The sequence below is a fragment of the Schistocerca serialis genome, chromosome 8 (genome assembly GCF_023864345.2).
Source record: "Schistocerca serialis cubense isolate TAMUIC-IGC-003099 chromosome 8, iqSchSeri2.2, whole genome shotgun sequence".
NCBI lineage: Eukaryota > Metazoa > Arthropoda > Insecta > Orthoptera > Acrididae > Schistocerca > Schistocerca serialis.
The window spans coordinates 540214413-540235322 of NC_064645.1; positions in this window are offsets into that span (position 1 = coordinate 540214413).

Genomic DNA, 20910 nt, shown 5'->3' on the forward strand with positions numbered 1-20910 from the left:
CATTAAATGCAGGGGTGATAACTTTACGAGTGCAACTGGAATTCTACTGTTAAATGCAAAGGAGAGAACGGATAGGTGGAAAGGATACATTGAAAGCCTCTATGAGGGGAATATTTGTCTGATGTGACACAAGAAGAAACAGGAGTCGATTTAGAAGAGATAGGTGAGCCAGTATTAGACTCAGAACTTAAAGAGCTTTGGAGGACTTTAGATCAAATAAGGCAGAAGGAGTAGATAACTTCCATCAGAATTTCTAAAATCATTGGGGGAAGTGGCAATAAAACGACTATTCACGCTGGTGTGTAGAATGTATGGGTTTAGCGACATACCATATGACTTTCGGAAAAGCATCATCCACACAATTCCGAAGACCGCAAGAGCAGACAAGTGCGAGACTTATCCCACAATCAGTCTAACAACTCATGGATCCAAGTTCCTTACAAGAACAATATACATAAGGATGGAAAAGGAAATTGAGGAAGCGCTGGATGACGATCAGTTTGGCTTTAGGAAAGGTAAACACACGTGAGAGGCAAATCTGACGTTGCGATTAATAATGGAAGCAAGACTAAGAAAAATCAGGACAAATTCATAGGATTTGTCGACCTGGAAAAATCATTCGACAATGTATAGTGGTGCAATTTGTTTGAAATTCTAAAGAAAGTGCGGATAACCCGTAGGGATACACGGGTCGTATATAAATGCAAAGAACCAAGAGGGAACAATAACAGTGAACGACCAAGAACGAAGTTCTCGTATCAAAAAGGATGTAAGAGAAGGATGTAGCTTTTCGCCCCTACTGTTCAATCTGTACATCGAGGAAGCAAACGCGGAACTAAAAGGAAGGTTCAGGAGTGGAATTAAAATTAAAGGTGAAAGAATATAAATGACACGATTCGGTGATGACATTGCTATCCTGAGTGAAAGTGAAGAAAAATTATAAGATCTGCTGAACGGAATAAATAGTCTAATGAGCAGAGGGTATGGGTTGAGAGTAAATGGAAGAAAGACGAGGGTAATGATAACTAGTATACATGAGAACAGCTACAAATTTAACATCAGGATTGATGGCCACGAGGTAGATGAGGTCAAGAAATTCTGCTACCAAGGCAGTAAAGTAACCAACGACGGACGGACCAAGGAGGATATCAAAAGCAGAGTAGCACTGGCAAAAAGGGCATTTCTGGCCAAGAAAAGTCTACTAATATCAAATATCGGCCTTAATTTGAGGAAGAAATTTCTGAGAATGTACGTCTGGAGTACAGCATTGTATGATAGTGAAACATGGACTGTGGGAAAACCGGAACAGAGGAGTATCGAGATATTTCAGATGTGGTGCTACAGACGAATGTTGAAAATTATGTGGACTGATAAGGTAATGAATGAAGAGGTTCTGAGCTGAATCAGAGAGGAAAGGAATATGTGGAAAACACTGATAAGGAGAAGGGAATGATCATAGAACATCTATTAAGACATGTGGGAATGACTTCCATGGTACTAGAGGGAGCCGTAGAGCTCAAAAACTGTAGAGGAAGACAGGTTGGAATACATCCAGCAAATACTCGTAACTGAGGACGTAGGTTGCAAATGCTACTCAGAGATGGAGATGTTAGCATAGGAGAGGAATACATGGCGGTCCGCATCAAACCGTTCAGAAGACTGATGGAAGGGAAAAAAAGGAAAATTTCATGAAAAAAGAAAATTAGGAAAATCGTGTTTTTGGCTTATCGGCTTATGATTAGAATACCACTCCAGAATCTGAATTTGCAGTAACAATAGACCAGACTCAAAACGGAGAGAATGGAACGCCAAGCAAGGAGAGATGGACAGACTATTGAGAGGATATGGACATATACAACCGATAGGAGCAGACAGAGAGATGGAGATAGACACGGATGGACAAAAAGAGGAGGAGGAGGAGATTGCCAGAAACAGAAGGGAGAAGTTGATAAGGACTTACATCAAGTTCCTATACGTGCTACAACGTGTGCTCTCTTATTTCTTTTTCATTTAACGAGACTTACACTCAGCTATGCATGGCCTTGCACAGTTGTTATTTGACAAATGTTTTACGCTATGATGGCTTAAATAAAAAGGCATAATGTTGGAAGTACGTGATATTAGAAGTAAAAGAGTTGAAACGCAGGGCAGAATAGGCGATTAGGATTGTGGAAAGGGCCAAATATGGTGGCGGTCAGTTTCACTACAAAATTGTAATTTAATAAAACATTTAAACCAAAACGGCACATAGCCGAACCTTTATAACTACGAGTTTCAAAAATCCAATTCTTTTACGGCTGAAGAACTCCAAACAAGAAATCTTCAAAATCAACATGATAAATTTCAAGTGACTGAAGACACGCAGTTAAAATTGCAAATAAGATAATTAAAATATATAGCTATACAGGGTGTTACAAAAAGGTACGGCCAAACTTTCGGGATACATTCCTCACACACAAATAAAGAAAACATGTTATGTGGACATGTGTCCGGAAACGCTTAATTTCCATGTTAGAGCTCATTTTAGTTTCGTCAGTGTGTTCTTCCACCTACGCTCAATGGAGCACGTTATCATGATTTCATACGGGATACTCTACCTGTGCTGCTAGAACATGTGCCTTTACAAGTACGACACAACGTGTGGTTCATGCACGATGGAGCTCCTGCACATTTCAGTCGAAGTGTTCGTACGCTTCTCAACAACAGATTCGGTGACCGATGGATTGGTAGAGGCGGACCAATTCCAGGGCCTCCACGCTCTCCTGACCTCAACCCTCTTGACTACGCAACCCCGGTACCACATGTAGAGACTCTTCGTGCTCGTGATGTGGACGGCCATTCTCCAGGGCTGCATCAGCGCATCAGGGATTCCATGCGACGGAGGGTGGATGCATGTATCCTCGCTAACAAAGGACATTTTGAACATTTCCTGTAACAAAGTGTTTGAAGTCACGCTGGTACGTTCTGTTGCTGTGTGTTTCCATTCCATGATTAATGTGATTTGAAGAGAAGTAACAAAATGAGCTCTAACATGGAAAGTAAGCGTTTCCGGACACATGTCCACATAACATATTTTCTTTCTTTGTGTGTGAGGAATGTTTCCTGAAAGTTTGGCCGTACCTTTTTGTAACACCCTGTATATCACAGCTAGGCTGAAAGCCTCAAGGCAAAAGTGGATACAACAAACAAAAGCAAGGTGCAATACCAACGGCTGAAGGCCACAATTTAATTTCAAAATTATAACATATTACCATAATCTTCTAAGGCAGAAGGCCGCAATGTTTTCGCTTAAGGGGAAACTTTAAGTATAAGGCTTTAAGCGGCAGAAGGCCCTCAGTTGATTTTCCAAAAATTCAAAAAATAGCTTAAATCTTTAAGTTTTAAGTGGCTGACAGCGCACTAAATGAAAAGATTACACAACAACAGTAGCTTTCAGCAAAACATCCACTTGCCAGAATTCAAACTATCTTATACGGGCTGAAGTGCCTTGATTTACATAAAACACAAAACTTTTTCTTCGAAGCATTGGCTATAATACGTTACCAACAGACGATTAAACACCCATGAAATGGACGGTATAGACAACGGCACTCAGACGCCTCCATGGGCGGGAGTGGGGCGGGGGGGGGGGGGGGGGATGTAGTTGCCCTCGAAACATTATGGTTCACTTACGTGAGACAGGTGGTGGGCCCAACTACATTTGACCCGGTAACCCAACCAAGAGAGAGTCACGGACCGACCGACCAAACGACTTGCTAGCCACCAATAGGTATATGAAAATTCTAAGACCAAACTGTTACGGACGTGATTATCCACAACGAAATATGCATTAAGCTGTCAAAACTACACATCGTATTGGACAGTGACAACAGGTGAGGAATGGACACTGCTTGAAATTACGTTAGTGACCAGAGAAGGTAACCGGAACACTAACGGCCACAAGGCAGAAAAATCCACTGGTGCACTTGAATTGTAGTAAACGAATATAGTTAATTTCACCTCGATTTCACCACTACAAACACTCGGTGTTGCTCACAGGAAAAGCTCGCCAACAGCGAACCACCGAAATGAACGACACAACATGAACGGACGTGGCTTGGGTACTTGAGACACCACTCAACTTTGACGTCCTGGGTCGGCGAGCCACGATGCTCGTAGCGATCGGACAGCTCCACACACGCTCAGACACTGCGCAGGGACCGGCAGCGGGCCGAGCCGACTGCACCGCACGGAGATATCGTCCCTGGTCCGCACCAACCGACGGAATCCCGTCAGAATGCCGACAACAACTAAAATAGTCGTCAGTGGAAATAGCGCCAATTACACACACAACCTGAGAAACACTTGCACGAAAACCTGAACAATACCCAACAGTAACTAAGCACGCCCGAACACAGATCTGGAGTCGATGCGAGAGCGCGCGCGCACACACGCACACACAGCTGACTCGGACGTTCGGTGAGCCAAAACGCGTCATCCGGTAGGACGACCCACCGACGATCCACCAAGACTGTGGCCCGGCTCAAGTGCTGCGTGATGGCAATGGTCGCGCGAGCCATGTCGATGTAGTGCTCACAACTCTAGCCCGACTGCACTAGTGCAGCATTACAACTCCCCGACTGGCAGGTCCGGACTGCGCTCCAAACGCGTTCTTACTCACTGGCAGCCCGAATCTTGACCCGAACTGGCTTACGACAGACAACGACGGGAAAGTAATAGCAGTCCAACAAAGATTTTTTTTCTTTATTGTGATTTTAACACCAGTATAACAGGTAGGCTGGCAGCAGCACAATACGCCGCTCTTCAGCCAAAGATAGTACAATGATAAAACAGAGAAGACACATGGGGTGGAACAAATCGGCGGGGAAAAAACAGTAGACACATGAACATAAAAAACATAAAGCCGTTCACACTCGAGGACAATCCACACTACCAACTATTGACACGAAGCACAAACACTGAAGATGTCGATGGCACTCGTGAACGACGGAGTGTGACGGTGAACACTGAACACTAAACACGACGGCACACACGAAACACTGATAGCAATGATCTCTGGCGCGCGAATGTCCACTTAGCGTGTGCGAGTCCGGGGACCTGCCAACAGGGGAAGAAGGGTGAGTTGGTGGAGAGGGGAGAACATGGATGCCAATGGCTGAGGAGATGGGGGGAGGAGAAGGGAGACAGGGGAGGGGAAGCCCGGAGAGAAATGGGGGAGGGAGGGAAGAGGGAGAGAAGGGTGGGAGGGAGCCCAAAGGAGCAAACACAGGAAGTGGGAGGGAGGATCAAAGTTGGTAGGAGGGGTAGATGGAGGGGAGGAGGGCATCATCAGGGAGAGAGAGCTGGCAGAAGCCACCATGGGAGAGGGTAAGGAGGGTGGAGAGATGGAGACCGGGTGGGACGTGGGAATACAGGCACGGCAGCGGGCGGGGACGGGAGAGGATGGGCGAGACAAGTGGGTGAGGAGGATCGAGTTTGTGGGAGGTGTAGAGGATCTGTATCCTTTCAAGGAAAAGGAGGATGTGGGGGAACGGAATGAGATCATACTGGATCCACATGGGGGAGGGGAGACGGATGCGATAGGCGAAGCAGAGAGCATGGCGTTCAAGGATTTGAAGTGATTTATAAAAGGTAAGGGGGGCGGAGGCCCAAGCTGGGTGGGTGTAACAAAAGATAGGGCGGATGAGGGATTTATAGGTGTGGAGTATGGTGCAGGGGTCCAGACCCCACGTACGGCCAGAAAGGAGCTTGAGGAGATGGAGTCAGGAGCGTGCCTTGGCTTGGATTGTCCAGAGATGGGGGGTCCAGGAGAGTCGACGGTCGAGGGTGACGCCAAGGTACTTAAGGCTGGGGGTGAGGGCGATAGGACGGCCATAGATGGTGAGATAGAAATCAAGGAGGCGGATGAAAGGGGTGGTTTTGCCTACAATGATCGCCTGGGTTTTGGAAGGATTGACCTTGAGCAACCACTGGTTGCACCAAGCGGTGAACCGGTCAAGATGGGATTGGAGAAGGTGTTGGGAGTGCTGCTGGGCGGGGGAAAGGGCAAGGAAGGCAGTGTCATCGGCAAACTGGAGAAGGTGGACGGGGGGTGAGGGCGGCACCATGTCCGCCGTTTATAAAAGGTACAGAATGGGAGACAGGACGGAGCCATGGGGCACACCGGCGGAGGGAAGAAAGGTGTAGGAATCCGTGTTATGGATGGTGACGTAGGAAGGATGGTGGGAGAGAAAGGAGCCGATCAGACGGACGTAGTTAATGGGAAGGGCGAAGGTTTGGAGCTTGAAGAGGAGACCAGAGTGCCATACGTGGTCATAAGCATCTTCGAGGTCCAGGGAGAGGAATATTGTGGAGCGATGGGAATTAAGCTGTTCGGAAAGGAGATGAGTGAGGTGAAGGAGAAGGTCGTTGGAAGAAAAGGACGGCTGAAAGCCACACTGGGTAACGGGAAGGAGGCGGTTCTGGCAGAGATGCTGGAGGATGCGGCGGGTGAGGATAGATTCCAGGACCTTGCTGAAGACCGAGGTAAGGCTGATGGGACGGTAGGAGCAGATGGCGGTCGGCGGTTTACCATGTTTAAGGAACATCAGGATATGGGAGTTCTCCACAGGTCAGGGTAGTAACCGGTGGACAGGACTACATTGTAGAGCCTGGCCAGGGTGGAGAGGAGAGAGACTGGAGCTTCACAAAGGTGACGGTAGGTGACACGATTGTGACCAGGAGCGGTGTTGCGTTTCATGCAGAGTGTAGCAATGAGATCCTGTGTAGTGATAGGGGCATTGAGTTCTGTGTGTTTAATGTTGTCCAAGTACTGGAAACCAGGTGCGAGGGGAGGGACAGAGGTGTCAGTTCGATCACTGACATCCGGGAAGAGGGAGTAATCAAACTGGGAATCATCAGGGATGGAAAAGACATCAGAGAGGTAAGAGGCAAAGTGATTGGCCTTACTAAAGGTGTCAGGGAAGGGGTGATCATCATGGAGAAGAGGATAGCAGGGGGAGGGTTTAGTTCCGGTAAGGCGACGGAAGGCTGACCAGAACTTGGACGAGTTTATAGGTAGGGTAGCATTTAAATGGGAGCATGTCTTTCGCCAGTCCCGGCGTTTCATAGCTGCGAGCAAATTTCGAATGTGTCGCTGGAATTACTGGTGGCGTCGGAGTGTGTCCAGGTCATGCGTGTGGAGGAAGGCACGGTAGAGACGGCGGGATTCACGGAAGAGGAGGACGGCCTGTGGGGATAAGGTAGGACGGTGGGGGTGGATGGCGACAGTAGGGATGTAGGCCTCCACGGCCTCATACAAGGCCTGCTGGAGAAAGGAGGCAGCATGGGTAACTTCGTCAGGGTGGTGGTAGGTGAAGGGGTGGTTATCGACCTGGGTGGAGAGGGTATCCCGGTAGGCATTCCAGTCGGCACAGGAATAGTCATGGACGTACTTTGGGGGAGGGTCATTACGAGGGTCGGGGCGGGGGCGACGACCGTCTGAAATGGTGTTGAGGACAGGGAGATGGTCACTATCAATAGGCTCCAGGACATCCACCGTTATGCGGCCAAGGAGGTTAGGAGGGGAAAGGATAACATCAGGAGTAGAGTTGGATTCGGGATGGGTGTGCTGGGGGTTGGGAAGAGGTCGCCTTGAAGGGAGGAGAGGAACCAATGCCACCGCCGTAACGGGGCGGCGGAACGACTATGGATGTTGAGGTCGGCGGCGATCAGGTAGGAGGAGAAGGTATGATCAATGTGGGAGAGGAAGTCGAAGGGAAGAGGGGCATTAGGGCGGACATAGATGGTGGCGCAGGTGACGGTAAGGCCGGGGAAGAAGAGACTAAGGATCAGGTGCTCTGTGGGGTCGGGAAGGTGAGGTTGGAGCCGAACTGGGATCTGGCGGTGGTGACCAATGGCAACTCCACCACGCGCAATCGGGAGGGGTTTATTGGAGCGGTGAAGGAGGTAGGGTGACGTGTGGATGGTGTGGTGGGGTTGGAGCAAGGTTTCATTGAGGAGGAAGGCATCCACGCGGTGGGTGGCAATGGAATGCAGGAAGAGGTTCTTGTTGGCGGGTAGGGAGCAGATGTTCTTGAAAAGGATACGGCGCTGTCACGCCATGACAAGAGATTTAGACAAGGGTGTCAAGACGGGAGAAGGTGCAATGAGCCTGATTGTTGGAGTAGGTGGCATACAGTTTTAAGTGGAAAATGGAACGGGTGGCGAGGGAGACCTGTTGGAGGGTGTGAGGGCGCTGGAAAGGGTGGACGTTTTGTAGGACAATGGTGAGGAACCTGATGATGTCCTCAGTGGTGGGGGGGGGGGGACGAAGGGAATTACCAGGAGGGGTGGGGGCGTCCAGAGGATGGACAGGGCCGTGAGTTCAGGAGTGGTCAGAGGGGGTCGGGCTTTACACTTTTGGGAGTAGGTGGGATGGGGTCGAACAAAGATACTACGAGAGGGGATATATTGATACGCGGTGCTAGCGCCGCTCATGGTTAGGCAAAGCAGCAACTCAGTGACACCAGTAATTTAAATTAACTTAGTGAGGTGGAAGTACGTTAAAAACAAGGTGTAAAATACATGATGGCCGGAACATGAGCCACGCACGACTCAATAGCCTCAGTAAATTTGAGCTCTAGAACGCAAATCTTAGGAGCTATGAACACTTCTTTATCTTCGATACTGTGAAACAGACCTCGTCTACTGCAAGCATTTCTTTGCGTTCCATACTCTGAGACTTGAAAGCATGGAACAAGGCAGGAGAAAAATAAGCTCTAAAGCGAGTGTCTTAAAACTATGAGAACTTTTTCATCTTCGCTGCTGTGAAACACATGTCTTCCGCTTAACAAGTGTTCATAGCCTTTAGGGCATTCACTTTAGACCTTATGTTTACTGGAATTTGTTTCCCGTTTTGGTCCATGATGGAAAGCAATCAGCCTTTAGCAGAAGAGATTTGTTTCACGATATCGAAACTGAAGAAGTGCTCACAGCTTTTAAGGTATGCGTTTTAGTGGCCATGTGTACTGAGTCTTTTGCTTTGGACCGTACGCGTTTACGCCATTAATTCACAGATATTCTCAGTGCTGCTATCGGCAAATGGGTGTCATTTTCATGACAAAGGTAGACTGAAAACAGCTCTGAAGAGTGCTCGCAATCACAGATCATGTGACCGATCACATCCTGTGTAATAGCCTGTGAGCTGTCAGTTCCATCGCATCAACATATTCATTCATATCTCGTGCGAGGCTGTTTCCTGAGCCAGTCGTTGGCTCCAAACCCTCCTCTCCTCATCTTTATAAAGTCTCTTAACTGTTATGATAGCTAGCTATGCGACACAGAAAGCAGCAAGGGGTTGCGCCAGTCGATCTCTGAGACATCCCTCATGGTTTTACAGGCAATGTCGCTGCCTCCGGAGGGCAACTGTCAAGACCGCTCGTGAAAACGTCGTTTACAGTATCACCGGGCCCATTCTGTGAAATGCGCATTCGCCAATTGTGGTGTGGAGCTAGTTTCATTAGCAGACAATTTCTGACAAGCACTGCTCCAGCGTGGCTATAAGCTGCTCAACAGGTCTGCACAGCCTGCCGGTCATTCAGAAGAAGGTTTTACAAACCATAATGCTCCACGACACACAAGTGCTGTGGAAATGCACAATGTATCCCGCCTCGAGACCATCACAGAGATATGCAATAGACTTGTCACGCCATTGTTCAGGAAGTCAAGACATTCGAATTACCCCTTCACCCTGAATCTGTGAAATTACATTTACAGCTGTCGATGGAAACATGACAGACTTAAGACAGTCTTTTTCAGGAAAGTTGTTTACCTGCTAATCATTCTGATTGAAAACCGGACGCAACGTCCGGTCGGTAATAGGAGAAACCTCTTTGCACTGCTGTCTGTCTTCGGAAGCTGCAATTATAACACCCAAACAACCGGCTGCTACAGGGAATCTGACGCCAAACGATTCACAAAAAAATCTCACTCAAAATGTACGCCGAAGCATTAGTTCTGTAATGAGATTGATCACCCTTATGGCGAACTTGTGACGATAAATGATTGAGACCATCGTGGTTTTCCCAGGAGGATTCTTTGGTGCCCAGCAACAACGCTAACATTCATTATGTCGCCAATCCTTGCAACTTTGCATGAAGTATCATTTTAAGCAGTATATATCCACCTGCAGCCGTACCACCTGTCTGAACTACAGCAGAGGTTTCTTTTCCACGGCTTTCTGTGGCATTTATCCATCGGTCTCTAACTGGTAACCTCCGGAGGTTTCTGTGTACTGTCGTGTCACTATCATAAAAGCGTAGAGACACAATAGCACAAAAATCGTCGTGCTGCAAATCTGAGAGAATATGTGGGGCACTGCAGTAGCTACTTGTAGCTGATGGGCACTGCGTATTTTCAGTAACCATGGTGTTGAATTATTGCGAGACGAGGCACAGCTTGTCAGTGAAATGGTTCAGATGGCTCTGAGCACTATGGTAAGTCTGAGGTCATCAGTCCCCTACAACTTTTTTTTTTTTGGTCATCAGTCTACTGACTGGTTTGATGCGGCCCGCCACGAATTCCTTTCCTGTGCTAACCTCTTCATCGCAGAGTAGCACTTGCAACGTACGTCCTCAATTATTTGCTTGACGTATTCCAATCTCTGTCTTCCTCTACAGTTTTTGCCCTCTACAGCTCCCTCTAGTACCATGGAAGTAATTCCCTCATGTCTTAGCAGATGTCTTATCATCCTGTCCCTTCTCCTTATCAGTGTCTTCCACATATTCCTTTTTGCATTTGCAGTCTAGCACGCTACCATGCCGTTAGGAACTGTACCAGAGCACTTAGGGCTGTCAGAAGCAGTCACACGTACGTCTCTCCGTAGCAGTATCAGATTCCAGCACTAAGTCTGCCCTCCATATTTAATTGCACAGCGCAGTGATCCTTCCAAGCTCACTCCAGCAGCTGCTGTACCCCTGCACACGGAATAGTGGGCCATGTCCTTGGCACTGACAGCCCTAAGTACTCCACCTCCGCGATAGGTGCGCCTCCACGCTGCACACCAGCAACCGCTCGGACTCAGTTATCCACTCCTCCATCAGAGGAAGGTTGCTGACCTTCTTCTAGGGCGACTGATGGTATGTGTTTGTGGCGCAACGCAAAACAACAGCCTCATGTGACACTGAGCACACCCATCAGAAAAGCTGAGTGCCCATATCTTGTAGACAGTTGGCTGAATACTAGCTGACATTCTGCTGGCCATCCAGTCCTCTTCCCTTGGGGGAATGGTCGCTACCCCGCAGCGATGCAACACTAATGCACGAATAGAATATCAAACATTAATTTTCACAACAGCATCTTTCTGAGCATGCAACCCCACCTCAACCTTCAATCGCATGTCATCCTGAGATCACAGCTACACTTCTCTCGCAATTTCGTGAAGGAACTCTTTCTGTAGAGCTGCAGCAGAAATTTTTTGTGATAGTCACCCTGAAAGCGTGCGCCCGGAGGCGCCATACAAGCCCCGCACTCGTGAAATGATTTCTTTCAGATCCGCATATGAATATCCACTCCACTACTTGACTGCATCAGGCTTTCAGATCCGCATATGAATATCCACTCCACTACTTGACTGCATCAGGCTGGTACTAAATCGCCGCTTAGCTGAAAGTCGACTTCCCACACAACAGGAAATTAAATATCCGTATGTAAAAACAACATGCTACGCTAAGTTTCCGAGAGGGAAGACCTATCGACCGGCTGTTTGCTGTTTACATTCGCAGGGCCGGATACGGCTGTCTTTCCGGATCACTGCCTGCCAGCGAACGCGAGAGCCCCGGGGCTGTTCAGAAGGCTACGGAAGCAACGTGGCGCAGCACCTCGACTGCAGATTTTCCTCCCCACCGCCCTCCCACCCTCCCTGTCAACCACCCCCTCCCACCCCACCAAGCGCACAGCCAACGCTGTCGCTGCCCCTGAATCGATTCGGGCCACCCAGACGCTCCCCCCCTCCCACCACCCCCACCATGTGCTAACGAGGGCAGCCTTTTATTTCCCCTCGCCTTTCTCCTTCGACAGCAGACCGGCGGGGGCACAGTGTGGGCGCGACGGTGAATGGTAGGTGGCAGCACGAAGGGGGGTGGGAGCAGACAGACTGCATGCAGGAGGTAGCGAGACGGAGGGTGAGACTCCCACCTCGGTACCCAGTCGACCAGGCCCGGAACGGAAGCTAGATTCCGAGATCGGGCAGAGGAAAAAGTTCAGGCGCCGAAAAACAAGAACCTAACAATTGTATACTGCCGCCGGTGCGAGTAACAAGTTCGGCGGGCTTTTTATTGTGCCCCGGGCGAAAGCTATTTACTGGTTTCGGAATCGTTCACTGTGCCACCTCTACACAGACCCGTTTCACGAACACCTCTACACACACACACACACACACACACACACACACACAGCCACATGTGCTCAGACGTGCTCACGGGATAGCCCGGTGGAATGTCTCCAAATGGGAAGCCGTTAGCGGTTCTGCGCTGATGGCTTCTTTATCGCACCCTTGGCACTCAGCTGGCGTAGAGCCGCGTGGACCACTATTGCTATTTACCCACGAGTCGCAACCGTGATCTGCTTTCAACGGATGGAATGGGTGTGCTAGCGTCTTAGAGAAAATACGTATAGAAAGCTAGTGAAAAGCATAGTTCATGTTTACATGAAATTGTTTAGTATCCAAGCATTTGTAACTACTGCCAGTTTGAATCTCAAAATGAATGAAACGCTTCCTCAGCGATTCGCAGTGTTGATATCTCTTTGGTAGCCATCACTGAGGCGTCGTGGAAAATCGAGGGTGTCGGAGGCATTTAATACGAATAATAAACAATCTTTTTCACCACAAAGAAATTGTAATAAATACGGAGAAAGATAAGACAAATAAAGAATAACAAAGGAGTGCGATAAAGGTGTAGCCAATCACCTAATGTATTCACTATATTTACTTGTTAGTCAGCATCGTTCGACAAATGAAATGGGAAGTGAACCACGATGTCACATTAATACCAGAAAACACACACATATATATTCTGATTTTGCCGACGAGCAAATAATTCTTCAGAAAAAGTGACTACTTGTCGCAATACACGATCTAAATTAAATGTACAGAATACTTTGTAGTCAGACAGCCGCAGCCTGGATATATCATTTTGGATATAAAACCGCTTCAGCTGTACTGCATTTATAAGCACTGTAGCATTTTAGCTTCATCATCAGGTGCAACTTGTACAAACTAACAGAGGAAAACTCATGTAATGCAAGAAAATGTAACTAAAATTAAAAGATATGCGGGCTGAACATACAAAATCAAGTCATGATGTGATTGAAGAATGGGGTGACCTGACGTCCGTAGTCAGCAATTTCTCGCTAATTTGCGGACGTCAAATACAAAATAGCATAAAGCAAAATAGAAAGCTCCTGCGACGCCCTCCCGTGAAGTCAGTTTCGTGCTAAGCTGCTTGAATAACTGAGATGTTTTTCAACCTTCTTCTGGTGAATGAGTGACCGGAATTTCTTAATTTTACATAAACCCATAGATGATCATATACTCTACATCTACATTTACATCATAATCCACAAGCCACCTAATGGTGTCTGGCAGAGGTACTTTCGGTACCACTACCCGATCCCTCCAACTCTGTTCCACTCACGCATGGTGCGCGGGAAGAATGGTTGTCGGTAAGCCTCTGTATTGGCTCTAATGTCTCGAATTTTCTCCTCGTGGTCAACACGCGAGATGTATGTGGAGGGGAGGGGGTGAAGTAACATGTTGTCCGACTCCTCGTGAAAAGCGCTGTCCCGAAATTTCATTAGTAAATTTCTCTATGATGCACGACGCCTGTCTTGTAGCGTCTGCCATTGGAGTTTATTTAGCATCTCCGTAACGCCCTCTCCCCAGCTAAACTATCCCTTGACAAACCCCACCGCTCTTCGTTGGATCTTATCTATCTCCTCTATCAGTCCTACCTGATAGGGATCCCAGATAGATGAACAATAGTCAAGAATCGGGCGAACAAGCGCCTTATGTGGCACTTCTTTCGTGGATGAGTTACATATCCTTAAGTTTATTCCGATGAATCTGAGTCTGTTGTCTGCTTTTCTCACTACCTGTTTTATATGGGCATTCCACGTAAGGTAACTCTGTATAGTTACGCCTGCATATTTTAGTGCAGACGCTGTCTCCAGCTGTTTGTCATCAATAGTGTAGCCGTACAGTAGTGGTTCCTTTTCCTATGTATGCGCAATATATTGCATTTCCTTACAACTGCCAGAGCCTGCAGTAGTGTAGGCGTACAGTAGTGGTTCCTTTTCCTATGTATGCGCAATATATTACATTTCCTTACAACTGCCAGAGCCTGCATCAGTCGGCAATTCTCTGCATGTCGTTCTGCAAATTCTTACTATCTTCTGGCGTTGCTACTAGGGTATAGACAATTGCATTATCAGTGAATAGCCTAAGGAGCATCCGACGCTATCTTCTAGATTATTTACATATATTGTAAACAGTAACGATCCTATCACACTTCTCTGTGGTACTCCAGATATTACCTTTACATCTGTCGCCGCGCGGTAATAGCCGAGCGGTCTAGGGTGCGGCAGTCGTGGACTGTGCGGCTAGCCCCGGCGGAGGTTCGAGTCCTCCCTCGGGCATGGCTGTGTGTGTTTGTCCTTAGGACTTTGGAAGGTAGGAGACGAGATACTGGCAGAAGTAAAGCTGTGAGGAGCGGGCGTGAGTCGTGCTTCGGTAGCTCAGATGGTAGAGCACTTGCCCGCGAAAGGCAAAGGTCCCGAGTTCGAGTCTCGGTCGGGCACACAGTTTTAATCTGCCAGGAAGATTCTTAGGTTAAGTAGTGTGTAAGCTTAGGGGCTGATGACCTTAGCAGTTAAGTCCCATAGGACTCACACACATTTCTTTACATCTGTCGATTTTGCTCCGTTAAGAGCGACGTGTTTAGTTCTGTCTCCAAGAAAGTCTTGAATACAATGACAAGTCTGCTCCGATTCTCCGTAAGCTCGTATTTTTTCCATCAAACGGCAACGTGGGACGGTGTCAAACGCCGTATTCAAATCAAGGAACACGGCAAGTACCTCAGCGCCATTGTCAAAATGTTCAAATGTGTGTGAAATCTTATGGGACTTAACCGCTAAGGTCGTCAATCTCCAAGCTTACACACTACTTAAACTAAATTATCCTAAGGACAAACACACACACCCATGCCCGAGGGAGGATTCTAACCTCCGCCGGGACCAGCCGCACAGTCCATGACTACAGCGCCATTGACCGCTCGGGTGCCATTATCCACTGCCCTATGGATCTCATGGAGTAACAGAGCGAGCTGAGATTGCCAGGGTCTCTGTTTCCGGAATCCATGTTGATTTTTATAGAGGAGATGTTCATTTTCCTAAAACGCCATAATTCTGGAGTATAAAACTTGTTCCATAATTCTCCAACAGATTGACGTCAACGACATAGGTCTGTAATTGTGTGGTTCTGTCTTACTGCCCTTCTTAAAAACGGGAAGGTCTTGCGGATTTTTCCAGGCATTAGGTTCCTTTCGTTGCTCAAGCGATGTACGATAAATTACTGCTAGAAGGGGAGCAAGTTCTTTCGAATAATCTTTATAGAATCTTATAGGTATCTAAACAGGTCCTCGTGCCTTTCCACTACTATGCTTTTGTAGCCGCTTCTCAATTCCGCGATCGGTTATCTCAATATATGCCACTTTGACGTTCGTACAAAGATTGAAAGGAGGGACAGTGTTACTATCTACCGCGGAGAAACAACTTCGGTAGACCAAATTCCGCATTTCGGCCTTCTCCCTTTCATCTTCCGTTCGATGCCGGTGTGGTCGCTGAGAGAATGAATTGTGTCGACACAATTACTGATTTTATATAGTACCCAAATCTCTTAGGGTTTTTACTCAGGTCGGTTGATTACGTCTTACTTTCAAAATCGATGAACGCTTCTCTCATTGCTCTTCTTACGCTCATTTTCGCTTCGTTCAGTTTTTGTTTGTCAGCTGGTCTTTACCTCTCTTGAATCTGAGATGAAGTGCTTTTTGTTTACGTAGCGCTTTTATAACATGGCTGTTAAACCATGGTTGATCTTTCCCATCACTTAAAACCTTACGCGGAACATAACTTGTCTAGAGCATATTGAACGATGCAGTTGAATTTTTTTTCCACTTGTTCTCCACATCTTCATCCTCATCACCTAATATATGATGCTGACTGCTGAGACATTGTGAAATTTGTACCCTGTCACCCCCGCTGAGCAAATATATCTTAATACCTATCTTAACATGCCTCGTAGGTCCCGTCGTCATAGATGCTATCACAGCCTTATGATCACTGATACTTTCCTCTGTGTTAACTGATTCCATAAGTTCAGGTCTGTTTATTGCCAGGAGGTCTAAGACGTTACCCTCACGAGTTGGTTCTCTAACTATCTACTCAAGGTAGTTTTCGGACAAGACATCCAGAATAATGCCACACGAATCCCTATCTCTGGCACCAGTTTTGATGGCATTAAACTCCCAGTCTGTACCTGGCAAGTTGAAGTCACCCCCTACTACAACGACATGTTAAGTAAAATTACTAACGATATTCTGTAAGTTCTGTCTGAATCGCTCTACAACTAGGTGGCTTACAGAAGCATCCGATCACCATCTTTGACCGTTCTTTCATAATCAACTTCATCCAGATTAATTCAAATTCGGAATCCGTGATAACCACGCTAGATTTCATCCAATTTTTTACTGCAATAAATATGCCACCACCATTGGCGACTAACCTATCCTTACGAGAAATATTCCAATCTGAACTTACGACGTCGTTGTCACAGACGTCTGGTTTCAACCAGCTTTCTGTTCCCAATACTATCTGTGCATTATAACCTTCAGTTAGCGATACTTATTCTGGACCTTTCCTTCGATGCTCCTGCAGTTTACTAAAATCGTATTAATCTTTTCTATCTCTGATCCACGAAGACCAAGATTCTCTAATTACACTGTGGCTGATTTAACAAGCAAATCGTCCTCGATTCCAAGGGAGGTATTCTCTAACCTAAGAAAGCCTCATGTGCACGCCACACGTACTGCAATATCCTAGTAGTCGCTTCCTGCGTGTAGCGAACGCCTGGCATATTAAGGGGGGGCCTCGGTTTTTGATCACTTTTGATCACTTTTTCTGTGTATGGGGATCCGTCAGTTCATCAGATGCTGGTGCTCATCGTGAGTGGAATGTAGCAGTACTTTACCTGCCATACAGTTTGTTTATAGGAAGCTCTTATGTTAGCTTTAGCCCTTTCGATGTTTAATTGCCGTACATGAGTTTTTGTCTGCTAATTTGTACACATTGCCTGATGATACTGCTAAAATGCTGCGAAACCGCCGTGCCTGTAAATAAATCATTTACAGCTGAAAATATCATACTCCCAAAACAAAAGGAATATGTAGGAACTATAAGGTGATTTCAATATTTAAAAACACAAATTGATGTAGAAGAAAGCTGTATTTTTACAAAATGAAACATTTACTGTTTCGCAACGTAATCCACTCGAAATTCAATACACTTGACCCAATGATGAACTAGATTTCTTCAAACTTTACGCTAAAAGGCCTTTGTCTTGTTCTTTGAACGAGTTTCTCAACAGTTACCTGACCTACCCGTTGTTGCTGAACTTTTTTGTGTGTAATGCCTCCTTCAATGGAAGCGGTAACAGGAAATAGGGGCAACAGCCTTTTCAGTAGTTGCAGGGGCAACAGTCTGGATGATTGACTGATCTGGCCTTGTAACAATAACCAAAACGGCCTTGCTGTGCTGGTACTGCTAACGGCTGAAAGCAAGGGGAAACTACAGTCGTAATTTTTCCCGAGGGCATGCAGCTTTACTGTATGGTTAAATGATGATGGTGTCCTCTTGGGTAAAATATTCCGGAGGTAAAATAGTCCCCCATTTGGATCTCCGGGCGGGGACTACTCAAGAGGACGTTGTTATCAGGAGAAAGAAAACTAGCGTTCTACGGATCGGAGCGTGGAATGTCAGATCCCTTAATCGAGCAGGTAGGTTAGAAAATTTAAAAAGGAAAATGGATAGGTTAAAGTTAGATATAGTGGGAATTAGTGAAGTTCGGTGGCAGGAGGAACAAGACTTCTGGTCAGGTGAATACAGGGCTATAAATACAAAATCAAATTGAGGTAATGCAGGAGTAGGTTTATTAATGAATAAAAAAATAGGCGTGCGGGTAAGCTACTACAAACAGCATAGTGAACGCATTATCGTGGCCAAGATAGACACGAAGCTCACGGCTACTACAGTAGTACAAGTTTAAATGCCAACTAACTCTGCAGATGATGAAGAAATTGATGAAATGTATGATGAGGTAAAAATAATTATTCAGATAATGAAGGGAAACGAAAATTTAATAATCATGGGTGACCGGAATTCGAGTGTAGAAAAAGGGAGAGAAGGAAACATAGTAGGTGAATATGGACTGGGGGTAAGAAATGAAAGAGGAAGCCGTCTGGTAGAATTTTGCACAGAGCATAACTTAATCACAGCTTGTAACCTCCCTCCTCACTTACCGACCTTAATGACAGTGAAAAATGAAACCGCGTGTACCTAATGGGAGTTTTGGAAAAGCAATCGTCACCGAAGTTAACCTGTCGGTAAAGAGGGAGGAAAGGGTTACATCTAAATGAAAGGAAATGTGCTAATGAAACTGGTGGAAATTAATTTTGAAAAGGGGTAAAGTTAATAAAGAAAGTAAATGTGCAGCCGTTACATTAACAATTAACTAGCGGTAATTAGGTATTTGAGATTTGGGGAAATCACGGTCGCCAGTCCTAAGGACAATTACTATAGTAACTGAAAAAGAAAGATTATTACACATATAATTAGCACTAGAAGCGTGGCAACTGAAGGTTGACACGTGTAGTGTGAAAACTGAAAGTTTGTCAGAAGTAATAAATTTCGCTACACCCTGACTTAATTTAGCAAAAGAATTAATAAAACCGGAAAATCGAAAGTTAATTTAATGACTGAAGTTAATAGTGAGCTTTCTTTCTGAAGCACATCGAAATTCAGTAAAATACAGTTAGTCTTGGACTACCTCAACAATCGTTTCAAAAGCTACTTGAATCTACGCAATTTAGAAATAAGAGATTTAACTTTGATCTTGAATTAAATGATTCTGAACAATTAACAATAGTAAAATGTAGTACGTACCAAGCTGAGCTGCAGTCACAGGTAAGCTAAAATACGGTAACAAAGCTCGCACTCTTAATTCGTGCTTGTGTAATCTGAATATTGTAGCCAGCTCTGAGACTTTAACTGAACTTTGAAATTAAAGCAGTGAAATGGAATTATGCTGGCGTTTGAATTTCAACGACACTCGGGTTCATTTCGGAAAAGGAAGGGACCCTGCTTGGCAATGCAATTGGGACAATGAGCAACAAAGGTTCATGCTAAGTTGCTGTAATTTTGCGAGGCAAATGGAACAATTTGAAAAGCTGAGGTCTGCCATACAGTTCTGAAACTTTACGTGCTTTTAGTTTTCCTTGTTGGTTGATTGAAGGTTTGAAGCCGTCGATCGAGGAGGTGGCGACAGTCACTCATTGTCGGCCGTCGCTGTTGCAGAAGCTGGATGTTGGCGCGCCTTCTTCTCGACACGGTCACCAGACGAAACGGGCTCTTGATGTGCGCTAGTTAATGTTTCCCGTCCGCGACACCATGTCAGAAACTATCATCGCAAGTCGAGCGCAATTACATGCTGCCAAACCCCGAAAGCGCGGCAACTCGCGGGAGCGTCACACAACACACCTGCTCCACTCGCTACTCCCGCCACACTCCTACTGCCCTGCCCGCGCTTCACGCGGCAGAGTTAACACTCCCAAAGATCCTACACACTTTGATTCTTCACACGACCTATCGATGTAATCGTTCGATAGCAGTTTTCCCTAGGCAAGACCCAGCGTAAAAATACAAATAATCTTTACACAACAAACCAATTATACATCGACATGAGTGCATAAATATATATATACAAACAGTAAAACAATTACAATATATAAAGAGACAGAAATGTCATATCTTGAGGTAACAAAACAAGGAAAAAAAATAATAGTACAATAGATGGAAATAGGAGGATATGCATTTCCGGCGTTACAAGCTAACACTTGGTTCAAGAATCATAAATGAAGGTTGTATACATGGAAGAATCCCGGAGATACTAAAAGATATCAGATGCATTATATAATGGTAAGACAGAGATTTAGGAACCAGATTTTAAATTGTAAGACATTTCCGGGGGCAGATGTGGACTCTGACCACAGTCTATCGGTTATGAACTGCAAATTAAAATTGAAAAAAACTGTAAAAAGGTGGGAATTTAAGGAGATGGGACATGGATAAACTGAAAGAACCAGAAGTCGTACAGAGTTTCAGAGAGAGCATAAAGGAACAATTGACAGCAGTGGGGGAAAGAAGTACAGTAGAAGAAGAATGGGTAGCTCTGAGGGATAAAGTTGTGAAGGCAGCAGAGGAACAAATAGGTAAAAAGACGAGGGCTAGTAGAAATCCTTGGGTAACAGAAGAAATATTGAAATTAATTGATGAAAGGAGAAAATATAAAAATGCAGTAAATGAAGCAGGCAAAAAGGAATACAAACGTCTCGAAAATGAGATCGACAGGAAGTGCAAAATGGCTAAGCAGGGATGGCTAGAGGACAAATGTAATGATGTAGAGGCTTATCTCACTAGGGGTAAGATAGATAATGCCTACAGGAAAATTAAAAAGACCTTTGGAGAAAAGAGAACCACTTGTAGGAATATCAAGAGCTCAGATGGTAACCCAGTTCTAACCAAAGAAAGCAGAAAGATGGAAGG